Source organism: Hylaeus anthracinus, unplaced genomic scaffold (assembly GCF_026225885.1).
Source record: "Hylaeus anthracinus isolate JK02 unplaced genomic scaffold, UHH_iyHylAnth1.0_haploid 12001, whole genome shotgun sequence".
Taxonomy (NCBI): domain Eukaryota; kingdom Metazoa; phylum Arthropoda; class Insecta; order Hymenoptera; family Colletidae; genus Hylaeus; species Hylaeus anthracinus.
The window spans coordinates 6,796,236-6,808,247 of record NW_026534348.1 but is presented as its reverse complement, the minus strand read 5'-3'; the positions used below and the strand labels follow the sequence as shown (position 1 = coordinate 6,808,247).

At 34.0% G+C, this 12,012-nt stretch overlaps 1 protein-coding gene across 7 annotated transcripts in view; it reads right to left on the bottom strand.

The window, feature by feature from the left end:
• Positions 1 to 12,012, bottom strand: part of LOC128891146 (octopamine receptor 1-like) — a 117,799-nt gene that overhangs the window by 38,653 nt on the left and 67,134 nt on the right. The window contains exon 1 of one of the 7 annotated variants that reach the window (XM_054150399.1): positions 6,105 to 6,125. The exons of 5 other annotated variants lie outside the window; for them this stretch is intronic. The gene's annotated coding sequence lies outside the window, so the exon portion shown is untranslated. Of the gene's footprint in view, positions 1 to 4,931; positions 5,135 to 6,104; positions 6,126 to 12,012 lie in introns of those variants that run through there. One more of the 7 variants, XM_054150400.1, reaches the window with a different exon arrangement.

Here is a 12,012-nt window from a genome sequence, read left to right as displayed (position 1 = left end):
CTTAATTGTACACGAAATGAGTGTTATTCTAGGATCTTTGAAAATAATATAGGCTCTTGAGTGTAGCAAGCCTTACTCGAGCGTATTGTTAGAGTCGAGAAAAGTTGCTTTCATAGATAAAAATGTGTGAAATTGTGCATAACGCTTCTTTTTAATGAAAAAGCTTTCAGGTTTTTATTGCTTTCGAAGGTAACATAAATGTAATTAGGAAATAAAAAACAAATTCTCTATACTCGTGGGTATATAACGTTCTTTTCCCCGTGATATAAGTCTGTAAAGGAAATAATCACCTTCGATAACTGAAAGAAACTGTAGAAATCGGATAAGTGGATAATATAATCCTATTCGTTCTCTTTACCGATCAATTATCAAAGATTTAATTCCCATATGGTAACTTTTGAAGTATCATCATTTGGTAAAACTGGTATTTAGAAAAAAGATATAGAGCTACATTTTAAATGATTGCAAACTAATAATTAAAATTTCTTCAAAACAATTGCAAACAAAAAATATTTAAACAAATTCTTTTCCAACTGGAGTAATTCTTATTTTATCAGCCTCAGGTAGCGGTATAAGCACCAAACAGATTGTTCTTATCCGATTGTTAGATAACGAATTAAAAGTAATTTAGTACTGTTCTTGAAACAGATGTACTATAATCAATTTTCAAAGTTTTTGTGAAAAATTGTCTCATGTACGTATACAAATTGATAGAGACTAGAATATATTTAAATTTCAGCTAAAAGTGTTCGATTTGACAAGGAATGACCTACAGTGTCCCCAATTGGGATTCGAATGAGCTCCAGGTGTTAAAAGGAGCCCTTGAATAATATTAGCTGGTCTCTTCTGCATCGGCGAACGAGAATAGTACACCCACGTGCAAGATTAACTACGTAAGACCTACTTAAACACTGTTTAAGCCTGTAAGTATGTACGACGTACTCCCGTCCCGCAAGGCTACCTTGGAAGAACGTTCCTATACACAGTAATATTTCTGAAGAAGGAAATTAATTCATATGCGCAGTGGCGGACGAAAGAAAGTTAATGCGAGGTAATAAAATTTTAAAAATCCAGCATTTCAATAAAATAGTAGGTATTATATCTAAAATAATGGAGCAAATAAAGCAACTAGCTGGAGTAAAGCAAATTAATAAGAAATTTCTATTATTTCATCACATTTTGTGTTTGTTCTCTATTGGAATCAATTTTCATTTTATTTTTCACAAATTATTCAGTTGTATGGTAATCGTTTTGATAGCAATACCGATAAGGAATTACATGAACGAACAAACATCTGCAGTACGTTAATAAAAATCAATGAAACTTTTACAAATTTCACACGCAAGTTAGCAAAGTAACGATTTTCTATTTCACTCGCAATCCATTGTCTAAGAAAATCCCGTCTTATTGCTTCGAAATCGGCTTTCGAGTACATACCACACGCATATGGTATCCATTATATAGCTTCTTCGTTTTGAAGGAAATACATGAAACATCCGATTCTCAGTTGCACGAATCGTGTACGTTTAAATTCAATAATAGTCTCGTCGCACAATATTAGATAGAACTCAACTTTGTCGGATACTACATATGTGGATGTACCTATATAGCGAACCATCCGCCAATCTGGTTCAGTCGCCGCGGGATCGAAATATAATTATGGCACTTCAATGAACTAAATCCACCTAATAATCAGCCGGATAAACTTCATATAATATGGATTGTACAGGATTAGCTCGGCGAGACATCAGACGTTTATAATCTCATACGCAAGCGCACATAATTCAATTCATTCATGTGTGTTATTTGTACTATATATATTTTCAATTGTTTTATTATGAGTTCGAATAATAAAACTCAAATAGAATAAACTAGAAAAGAGGTAACGATAATTTTGATGATGCAAATTTAATTTTAGTGAAGTAAGACAATGGTATTTTTTAAATATTTTGAATCACAATCTACAGTATATTCGATTGTTGTTCAATTGTTGACATTGTTAATGTGGATATTTAAATTAATATATTTTCTATACAATTGTAGCAAAATTATAGAAAACTATTAAAAACTTATACATTCTGAAAAATACATAAATAGACTAAGGGATTCTAAACTAATCACCACCTGTTACCTCTACGTGTTACGCTAATCCGAGAAAAATTTAATCTGTGAAATTGGTTATAATGCGATTGTCGTAGAAATACACATGGGAATGAAGTAAATATGGAAATCCCGATTGTAGTATTGCCATTTGATGTTTTAACTACGCTGCGTATAACGTTTCACCGTTGAATTGAATTTAGAATTATATTGATTTCGTATTACCTTGTATGCTAATTTTACGTGGCAACTGTGAGCTGGAATTGTAAATTTGAATTTCACACATCACGCTGATGATTACAAAGAATTAAAGCGTTTCCATTGCACCCTCGTCATGAGAGAGAAAAATGATTCTACATATTTCTACGTGTCAGTAAAATTAACTCTTTTCACTGGTTTAATATTAACTTATATACCACTGAATTTACATTAACCAAGTAATGAGTAATTACAAGTAAAAACCATGGTTGAAAATATATTATTTGAATTTTCATTAATTTTAATAAATTAGAAAATTAATATGTTCAGAAGGAATTTTAATATATTATAAATAAAAATTATGCTTTCTGCTAATAATAATGTGAATCAATCCAGACAAAGTTGAATATTCGTTAATCGCTTTTGAAATGTTCCCATAAGTTGTTCAGGTATAATGTATTTTAATGATTATTATTACATTTAGACTGTTTATTTGTACGTAGCAATATTTGAAAAACGAGTTGGTGAGTATCTGATGTACAAATAACATTTGGAAATGTTCAAACAAGTTTTCGATCTCATATATGTAGTTTACACCGTGTTGGTAACTTTATATTATTTATTGGTTGCCCGTCCACTATCGATATTGGATATGGAAATTTCTACAGCTACCCCGAAGCTACTCATCGTTAGAACTTCGAGAAATTTATGTATCCAATAGAGTGTTCATATGTTGGTATTGAATACTTGAATTTCAACGAAAATATCATATAAATATGGGCAGGAACCTTTTCTTTTTTGTACATTGTAAATACTGCCATCGACAGATGGCGCACGTATCACTGCGAATAAAATTTCAATTTTAATAACATAATTTGAAATCAAGGTAAATATTTTGAATTTTAAATTAGTTCCTGATAGCCACCAAGCTTATAATATAACACTGTAGAAGTACACGCCCTTCGCAGTTAAAGGGTTAAATGCTTGTTTTCTTTCCTATGACACTGAACGAGTTTATTGATACAATTAATAATCCTTCTGTTCACGAGCGTAGGTCTTTTGTATAATGTATTTATTTACTGATGGTTAATATTCTTTATGGAAGCTCTGACAGATTAAATTAATTGTAAGAACCTGACTAAACACTTTAATACCACCATCAAATTATGTACAAAGAGATACGACCAATATTGTCGAACGAGAGTCCACGAGAACACTTTTCACAAATAAAAGGAAAATCATTGTCTCGATCCGCGAAAATGCTCCGGCATGTTTCGAAGATCAATTCTTATTCATGAACGTGTAAACTAAGGACAGAATCGATCAGGAACGAAATGATATACGCTTGCCTCGCACCCACCTGTTTTCTGTTTCACGTCGCTGAAACGAGCAAATATCAGGTGCTGTTACGGATTCAACTATCGCATCGATCATCAAAGAGTTCACAATAAAATACTTCCGAGATCGAATTCTCAAAGAAGCACTACTCGAATCTCAGAACTGGTTTAAAAGTATAGATAACGTTTGTGCGATGGAAGAGATACGTTGTTGAGTTGAAAGTTTATTTTTCTGCAGCATATTGTTAATGTAATCTTTGGATCATTGTCTTGTCGCAGGACAAATAATCATCAACGTCCAAGCTTCTATACTGACGGTTACATCTTGAGAAATATGTAAAAATTCTTTCTGCCTTTTACTTACAGTGGGTGTATAATGTATTCGTACACCGATCAATTTCCCGAAAAACTTTTCTGTGAAATTGTAGTTTCTTAACGTCTTTTTTTATAACCAATGATATTTTGCATATTCACGGAAGTCTCTAAGATAGATATACTCCAAATAATTTGCGAAATGAACAAAAAGATGCGAAAAGTGGGTAAAAGTATAGAAGCAATATGTATTTGTACGATTCTTATGATGAACAATTTACAGTAGAGTTTGTAACGTGAACACATTAGTTCATTGCTCCGTGCGAATTAGAAAACATCAAATTTCCAGTAAAGTACTTTTAAACAGTTGTGCGAATACTTATTGCTTCAACATTTCTATCGATTAATTGTTTTTTTTTCTTGTTAATTTCGCAACTTACATAAGTAGCTATTTTTTTTTTTTTTTTTTTTTTGTAATCTATCTATTCTAGAGACTTCCGAGACTATGTAGAGAATGTCATTGTTTATAAAAAGTAAGGTAGTAAATTACAATTTTACACAGATTTTTTTTGTCAATTGATCGGTGTACGAATACTTTCTACACCCACTGTATAACGTTTATCAGTCAGTCTCGACCAGCTCCTCGTAAAGAAAAAACCACAGCTTCCTCGTGACATTTAGAAATGAAATCCAAACTTTTGTTCAATACAATTAGTATTTTAATGTTTCATTATACCCCCTCCCCCCTTTTCAATAATATCTCTCTTAAAAGTGCCGTTACAGTGGCCGCTTAAACTATCGATAGCGCCACTGTGTAGGGGTTGAAGGCATAGTTATCGCCGACTTAATCGAACACGCTAACACGGCATGCATTTATATGATACGCCGATTAACACGTGCAAGTAAAATCACGGGATTCCCCTTCGAATGCATATGAGATGCCAAGGAAATACCAGTGAAATACACTTCGTACTGTGGCCATACCTAACTGATAAATCGTCTGGTATTCCTGCATATCGGTGGGTCGTGTGCCCGCGATGTCGACACACAGGTAGCTATGGATGCCCTACCTCCTATCTATCCGCTCGTGAATCCACGCGAGCGTCTATATGCGCGTCGCCGCAATATGTTATCTCCTCAAAAAAAAAAAAAAAAAAAAAAAAAAACAAACAAAACAATGGATTACCAGGTTCTCCCACGCTCGCTCTCGTCGAAATCGCGGCGAAGGTGTCGCGCAAAATAGTCGATGATCGATCAGGATTTAATCGATCGATATTCTGTTCGCAACAGTATTTTTTCGCTGCGTTCAGCAGTGGTAACGAACGCTTTCTCTAATTGTCTGAGGCGCGGATGATGTATCTTCGTTGTCGATGTTGGACGCGGCCTGTTGCGTAATTTATCAATCTAAAGAGGAAAATTTATGTGTAAAAACACGGGGAACTGAAGTGAATTTAACTTTCTTATCCTCAGATGCCGATGGAATTGCATCGAGTGTTTGAAACCGTTCGAAATTTGACAGTTGTTTTCTAATAGCGAGAAACGGTTGTTATATCTTCCGTTTTATACAGTCAGTTTATACTAAAACAGGTATTTTCATAGGCAGGGTATCATTGATTTTAGAATAAAGAAGGTAATAGTTGATTCGACGAGTCATTGTATGAAAATCGTTATTTTAATTTTGTACAAAGTGCAATTTAACATGTACTTATGAACAATAAATGTATTGATAATATAAACTCGTAAATGTATTTACGAAGGAGGCTATTCGACTATGTAGCGCGTATTGAAATGATACATTTCGGCAATAGAACATTGAAATTAAAATCATGGAAATATGCACAATTGTAATATTGGCGATCAGAATGAACGTGAAAACCTCAGTTGTGTAAGTGAAATTTTTAAAAATATTGAGATGTATGCACAGAGCTACGAGATGTCTCGTAGTTCAAATTCATTACAATTGCGCAAGGGATAAATCTCTCGAGTCACGAATTATTGCAAAAGAAGATCGCAAATTTTCTTTTTAAAACAACAAATTTAATATCACTTTTTATTGCCAAAATAATAGTCTAGATCACTCATCTGTATTAAATCTTGGCGCCGAAGGCAAAATGGTGTTTGCCTGGCAGTGAATGGGTTAAAAGAAAAACGTCTTACCTTTAGGATCGTCATAAGTAAGATTACGTGTGATGTAAGGAAATTCATGTAGAAGCCTCGCTAGATGAATGCAAACAAATTGAAAGTGTAAACACTGGTTTTCCATGGCATAAAGCAACTGATTATTGTGATTCGTGCATGTACCACCTACTGTCGACTCTATCGCTCAACGATTAATCTCGAATGCTATCAACTTCCGCCTCGATGGCACGAAGAAACGAGAAACAGGAAGAAAGCTTTCCTTGAGGCTTGTGTTGATTTTAATTGCATTCAAGTTCATTACCATTTAACGTTCTTTTTTCATTACTCCTTCAGTGAGAAAGGAAATCAATTAGTTTCATTTACCACCTCTGTTCCAATAATACAACAAACGAACATTATTTTCATTTTGAATTTCCCCTAATCTGTCGGAATGAATAAACGACTGCGGGAGAAGATCTCCAATTAGGCTTTATCTTATTGTCACTGTCTGGTCCTCTGATGCAACAAATGTTCCAACTATAATATGGTTTTCGAAAAGCATAACGATAATTGCACAGCACGTAAAACTATCGTTATAATTTACGTATGTACTCGCATTTAAACGTTCGTTGAGCAAGGAGAACTGTTTTTTGCTTTCAACGCAGAAAAATTATGAAACAAATTTAATTACACGAAAGTGCTGATAGTTGCCGGTGCCGCGCTTGTTGTTATACACATTTCTAACGCGGGTGGCTGCGCGTTGTACGTGATCTAACCCAAATAATGCATTAACGGAAATTATGCCTCGGAGTAGCGAGCTGCGTTGTTCAGTCAACACGAACGGGCCGTGTTTACTTCAACACCCACTGGTTGATAATGCAACGATTTAATCACCTACTATAGATTACCATAAAAGTGCAACGGAAGCGATAGAGGACAATTAGCCTGAGTTCGTTACGGCGATTATCAGCAGCTGCAGCCAGAAAAATTGCATGGAGCTGTTGAAAGGGAGAAAATGTTTAAAATTCGCTTACATGGTTTAATTTTGAGATTGCATAAAGATTGCATTAACTAGTTCATCGATCGGATGATTGAGGCTGATAGTACACACTCGGCTGGTTTCAAATGTTTAAGAAACCTAGTGATAAATCATTTGTCAGTTGCAAATCTGTGTACGAGATCTAAATGGAAACAGAAGATTCATGACTGTAGCTATTATATTTCTAAATATTTTTTTATCATTCTTTCGCTATTAATTTGTGTATGAATTGTGTATGAATTACTCTCACAAATGATTACTATTCTCACTGGACATTCAAATGTTCCCTTCGAACTTTCGAAAAAGTAATTTTTCAAATAGACTACCCAGTCATATGTGTAACGTGACAGTCGACGTGTGCAGCCAGTTACGACATTTAGAGATTCTTCGGAAAACTCCAACTTGAAACAGAATTTCATGCAGACACGTTGCTCTTCAAACTCCTTCATTTTTCATTTTGCATAAATTCGCCGAGAACACTAGACGTTCGCTCAAACGAGTGTAGCTCGATGATTAATTGACGTCACGTGATACAGCTATTGTCAGATTAAACGTAACCCCTCCAAAAACACTGACACGTACAATGATGGATGAAATTATTGGAGCAGTTTTTAGTTAAATGCTTACAACTAGGACTGAATACCTACCGATGCCCTAATTTATTACGGAATCAAAACTAATTATGATTGTAGAATGATACAAAAATAATAACAAAACTATTTTAAAATTTTAACAAATTTTCTAAGGTAAATTGATGAAAATTTTTGTAGTAGGGGTGTGAATCCCTTGCTGTACTTTGACGAGTCTGACTCGCGATAAAGATTTTGGCCCAAACTCAATGGAGTTATCTATGAAAGACTACAATTTGTAGTCGATATAGTCAATGTAGTCATGGTGGACACTCAAGTATGTATGAAAGGTACAGTGTGTGTGTGTGAAATTTGAATTAATCGAATATCTTTGTAGTTATAACATTTAAATGAACAAATTTATGCTTATAAGCTGGGTTTTAATGTCAAGTTTCTAATTTATCACGAATCTTTTTGTGTTTACTTAACTTTAGAATGAAATTTTTAATATTTTATCCTTGAACTGAACTTCAAATAATAAATGAATGATGGAAAACTGGGAATTACCTATTGTACCCCGTGTTTGGAATAAATCATCGAAGAATGTTTAAAGCTTAAGTACAGTGAGAATAATTAAATAGCGAGTGGTGACTGAGACAACAGTGTTTCTCATATTTACTTATACTTTAATGTGGGACAGCTTGTAAAATTATAAGAAAGTTTCAAGTTTGTGGAAATGAATTGCGCTTTTATTCACGAGGCTCAACATTTCTATGCCTTCTTATCTCGATACTGTACAATACGGATATTTATGAGTAGAAAAGTTCCAATGTGTAAGTAAAGCCTGGTAGACTTGAAGTATCTTTCTGTTTGCCAATATCGATTGATATAAAACTGCGAGAACGTCATCCTCGAAGTATGAAAGTTCCGTGAGTGTCCCTAGCAGGTTTCTAAAATTAGTTTTCTTGCGAATGCGTAAATGTTGTTAATCATAATATCGATGAAACGTAAATACTTTTTCATCAATAAATATATCTTCATTGACTACTGTATTTTATTACGAAGTTCATAACAAACTGTCACGAAGTAACTTTGTTATATTCGTAGTTTCATTTTTCAGAGTTGATCAAGAATTATAATCTTTATAAACAGAGAGTTAGGATGTACAGAAAATTGAAAAATAGCATAATCGACAAATTATCCTTTTTAATTTTTACAAATACTATTTAATGCTTTTAATATACTCGCGAGAACGTACAAGTTGTCGTAATAGTTTTATTCGAATTTATTATTATATCTTTTGGAAAGGCCGATACCACAATTTTGGCAATATTCGAATTTCGGTTCTATTATCCCGAGGTCGTATAAATCGATACAAAATTGTCGAAAATCGGGTCATGGGTGTAACTATACTATAGCGCTTCTGGATTTCGCATAGAAGAATCTATCGTTTCAGGAACATAGTTCTTCCAGTCGAGAGAAATGAAAATGAAAAAAAATTCTGGCATGATTAAAGTCAGACTACGAACAGTTCTTCATGCAAGAAAGCTTACTTGGGTTCCGTTTACAATCATTTGATGCACTGAGGTGCCTCGTCTACGGATTCTCAGGATGAGAATATAGTTCCATCCATCCTCATTTTGAAGGAACTTTCATAAAGATGGAGAGATTTAAATTGTCTGAATCAAAATTAATTTAACTGTATGATAATAGTACCAGGTGACCGAATTAGCGATTAGAGTTCATTTAAATTAATTTTCATACAACTCATTTTACAGAAAGTTTATCTATAAAGAGAATAAATGGGGCTATGTAATTTAAAAAAAAAATATGATTGACAAAATTTTGGTTGAAATTAAAATCATTTTTATATCAGACTTTTAAGTTTCCACTGTAGTTATAACTTCGTGAAAAGAATAACGCAACATTTTAAACGATTACAAAACCCACAATATTGAACATTTTAAAAAATCCTTCAAGGTACATTCAAATATCAGTAAAGACTATAACATATTCAAATTTCGTAAAAATTCGATATGTTACTCCAAAATGTAACTAATTTCGCGTGGAATGACTCCATACTACCAATATTTCGCGTCAGTAAAAATCTCCATCTTGATTATTGCGAACGACGCCTATAACTCCTTTTCAGAAGTGCATTGTCAATAAACAATTTATAAAGCTTCCAAAATTAAATATGAAAAAGTGTTCAGTGTGCTGGTTTGCTACCTAAAGTTTCTCAAGCTTTGGTCACTTCTAAGGGGAGCAGAAAACGTATTCAGCGTTCTGGTTTGTAGCCTGAAGTGTCCCTAGCTTCGGTTGTTTCAAAGAGAATTTCTTTAGATAGGAACGTAGGAACGCTCGTAGGAACGTAGATGATATTCGCTTGAGAAAATCTTCAGTTCAGTATAAGACACAGTAAAGTTAAGTTAGTTTATTATTAATACTACCCTTCCATCCTGGGGCTGCATGGACCTTTTGGAGTGTAATCAGTATGAATATGGAAAAATCACCGATATGATTTAGAAAAAGAAAGAAAATCGAAGGAGAGTCAAGTACAAACTACAGAAGTAGTCGGAACTGTACAAGTAGTCGGAACTAAAGCATTCCAGATTATGAAATTTTTGTCTAAATTATAATATGAGTTAAGGCAGGATAGGATTTCTTATAAGTTATGAGATAAGACGGGATATTTCCTAAATTACGAAATGAAGAAATAATCACGTTATGATCGCGGTATAATGTTAATTAATAACTAAATGATATTTTTCTAGCCATTAAAATACATATGAATATCGTGTAAAAGGAAAAGTTAGGATCTAAAGCTATTCTTGAGCAATTTAACACCATAATCCCCTTATCTAAAACTGAAGCAATACAAAGTCCCACACAAATTGATCAGGAGCTATCTATTGTAAAATCACTTTCCCATAACTGCAGTCTATAATTGTATATTTACCACTACAATACTAAACTCATGGGACATAATTGTATAAAAAACAGCTTATTTTATGAATCCTCGTAACTCTTTATCTGTCACGTACACGTAATATTCGTCCATCCCTAAATCGCATTCAGCTCGATTGCATTGTGAGCTGACATCGCGGTGCTTGTACGCTGATGGCTGAATTCAAAGCAGTTATAGAGATAACCCAATCATGATTTGGAGATTCACATACATACGTTTACGGGTATTGCGCTAAAGTAATTGTCCTCTAAAGTATGATCGATGCAGATCCATCATCCATGCTTGTTTTTATTTTAAACGCGTTTTATTGTGTGGTATGTCAACGGAAAATGGGTGGATCTCCTACCTTAACAATGAAAACCAAGTGGAAAATTCTGAATGAAATAGGTAAGGTCTTCTATCGAGAGGTTTCATTTTAAATTATTAAAAAAGTATCTTTTCCAGAGTGTTAGCTTGTAATTTAGGTTATTATATTGATAATAAAAAGTGATATTGTGTTAAAAAGAAAACTTACGATCTTCTTTTGCAATAATTCATGACTCAAAAGGCTATAAACTTATACCTTGAGAACAACGAGACATCTCGTAGTTGGCAGTGAATAGATTAACTGCATTACATAATCCTGTTCCGTATAAGTTTAAGTAAAGTAATAAATACGGTTTATCTAAAACGAAATTTCAATTTATTTACACAAAGTTAAATCGACGTGTGAAGTGTACATGACGCGAATTAAAAAGTATACGTGTACGTACAATTAGTATAAAATATGCATGAAGTACTTTCGTTGAAATGAATCGAATGCTGCCACTTCCAGACAGATAACTGGCCGGGAACATGTGATAATGGTATCAGGATTTGTAATTTCGATATCTATCAACACAGAACTGTAAGTCTTACGGAAAACGTTCATTACGGTACGGTTACGGTGCGACTACGGTACGGTTACGGTACGGTTACAGTATGGTTACGGTACGGTTACGGTTAAGGGTACTGATACTGGTACTGGATACAGTTACGGTTACGGTTACTGGTACTGGTACTGGTTGCGGTTACGGTACGGTTACGGTGTTACGGTGTTACGATGTTACGATGTTACGGTGTTACGATGATACTGTTACTGTTACTGTTACGATCTTACTGTTTCGATGTTACTGTTACTGTTACTGTGACGATGTTACTGTGACGATGTTACGGTGTTACGATGATACTGTTACTGTTACTGTTACGATGTTACTGTTACTGTTACGATGTTAGTGTTACGATGATACTGTTACTGTTACTGTTACGATGTCACTGTTACGATGTTACTGTAACGATGTTACTGTTACTGTTACGATGTTAGTGTTACGATGATACTGTTACTGTTACTGT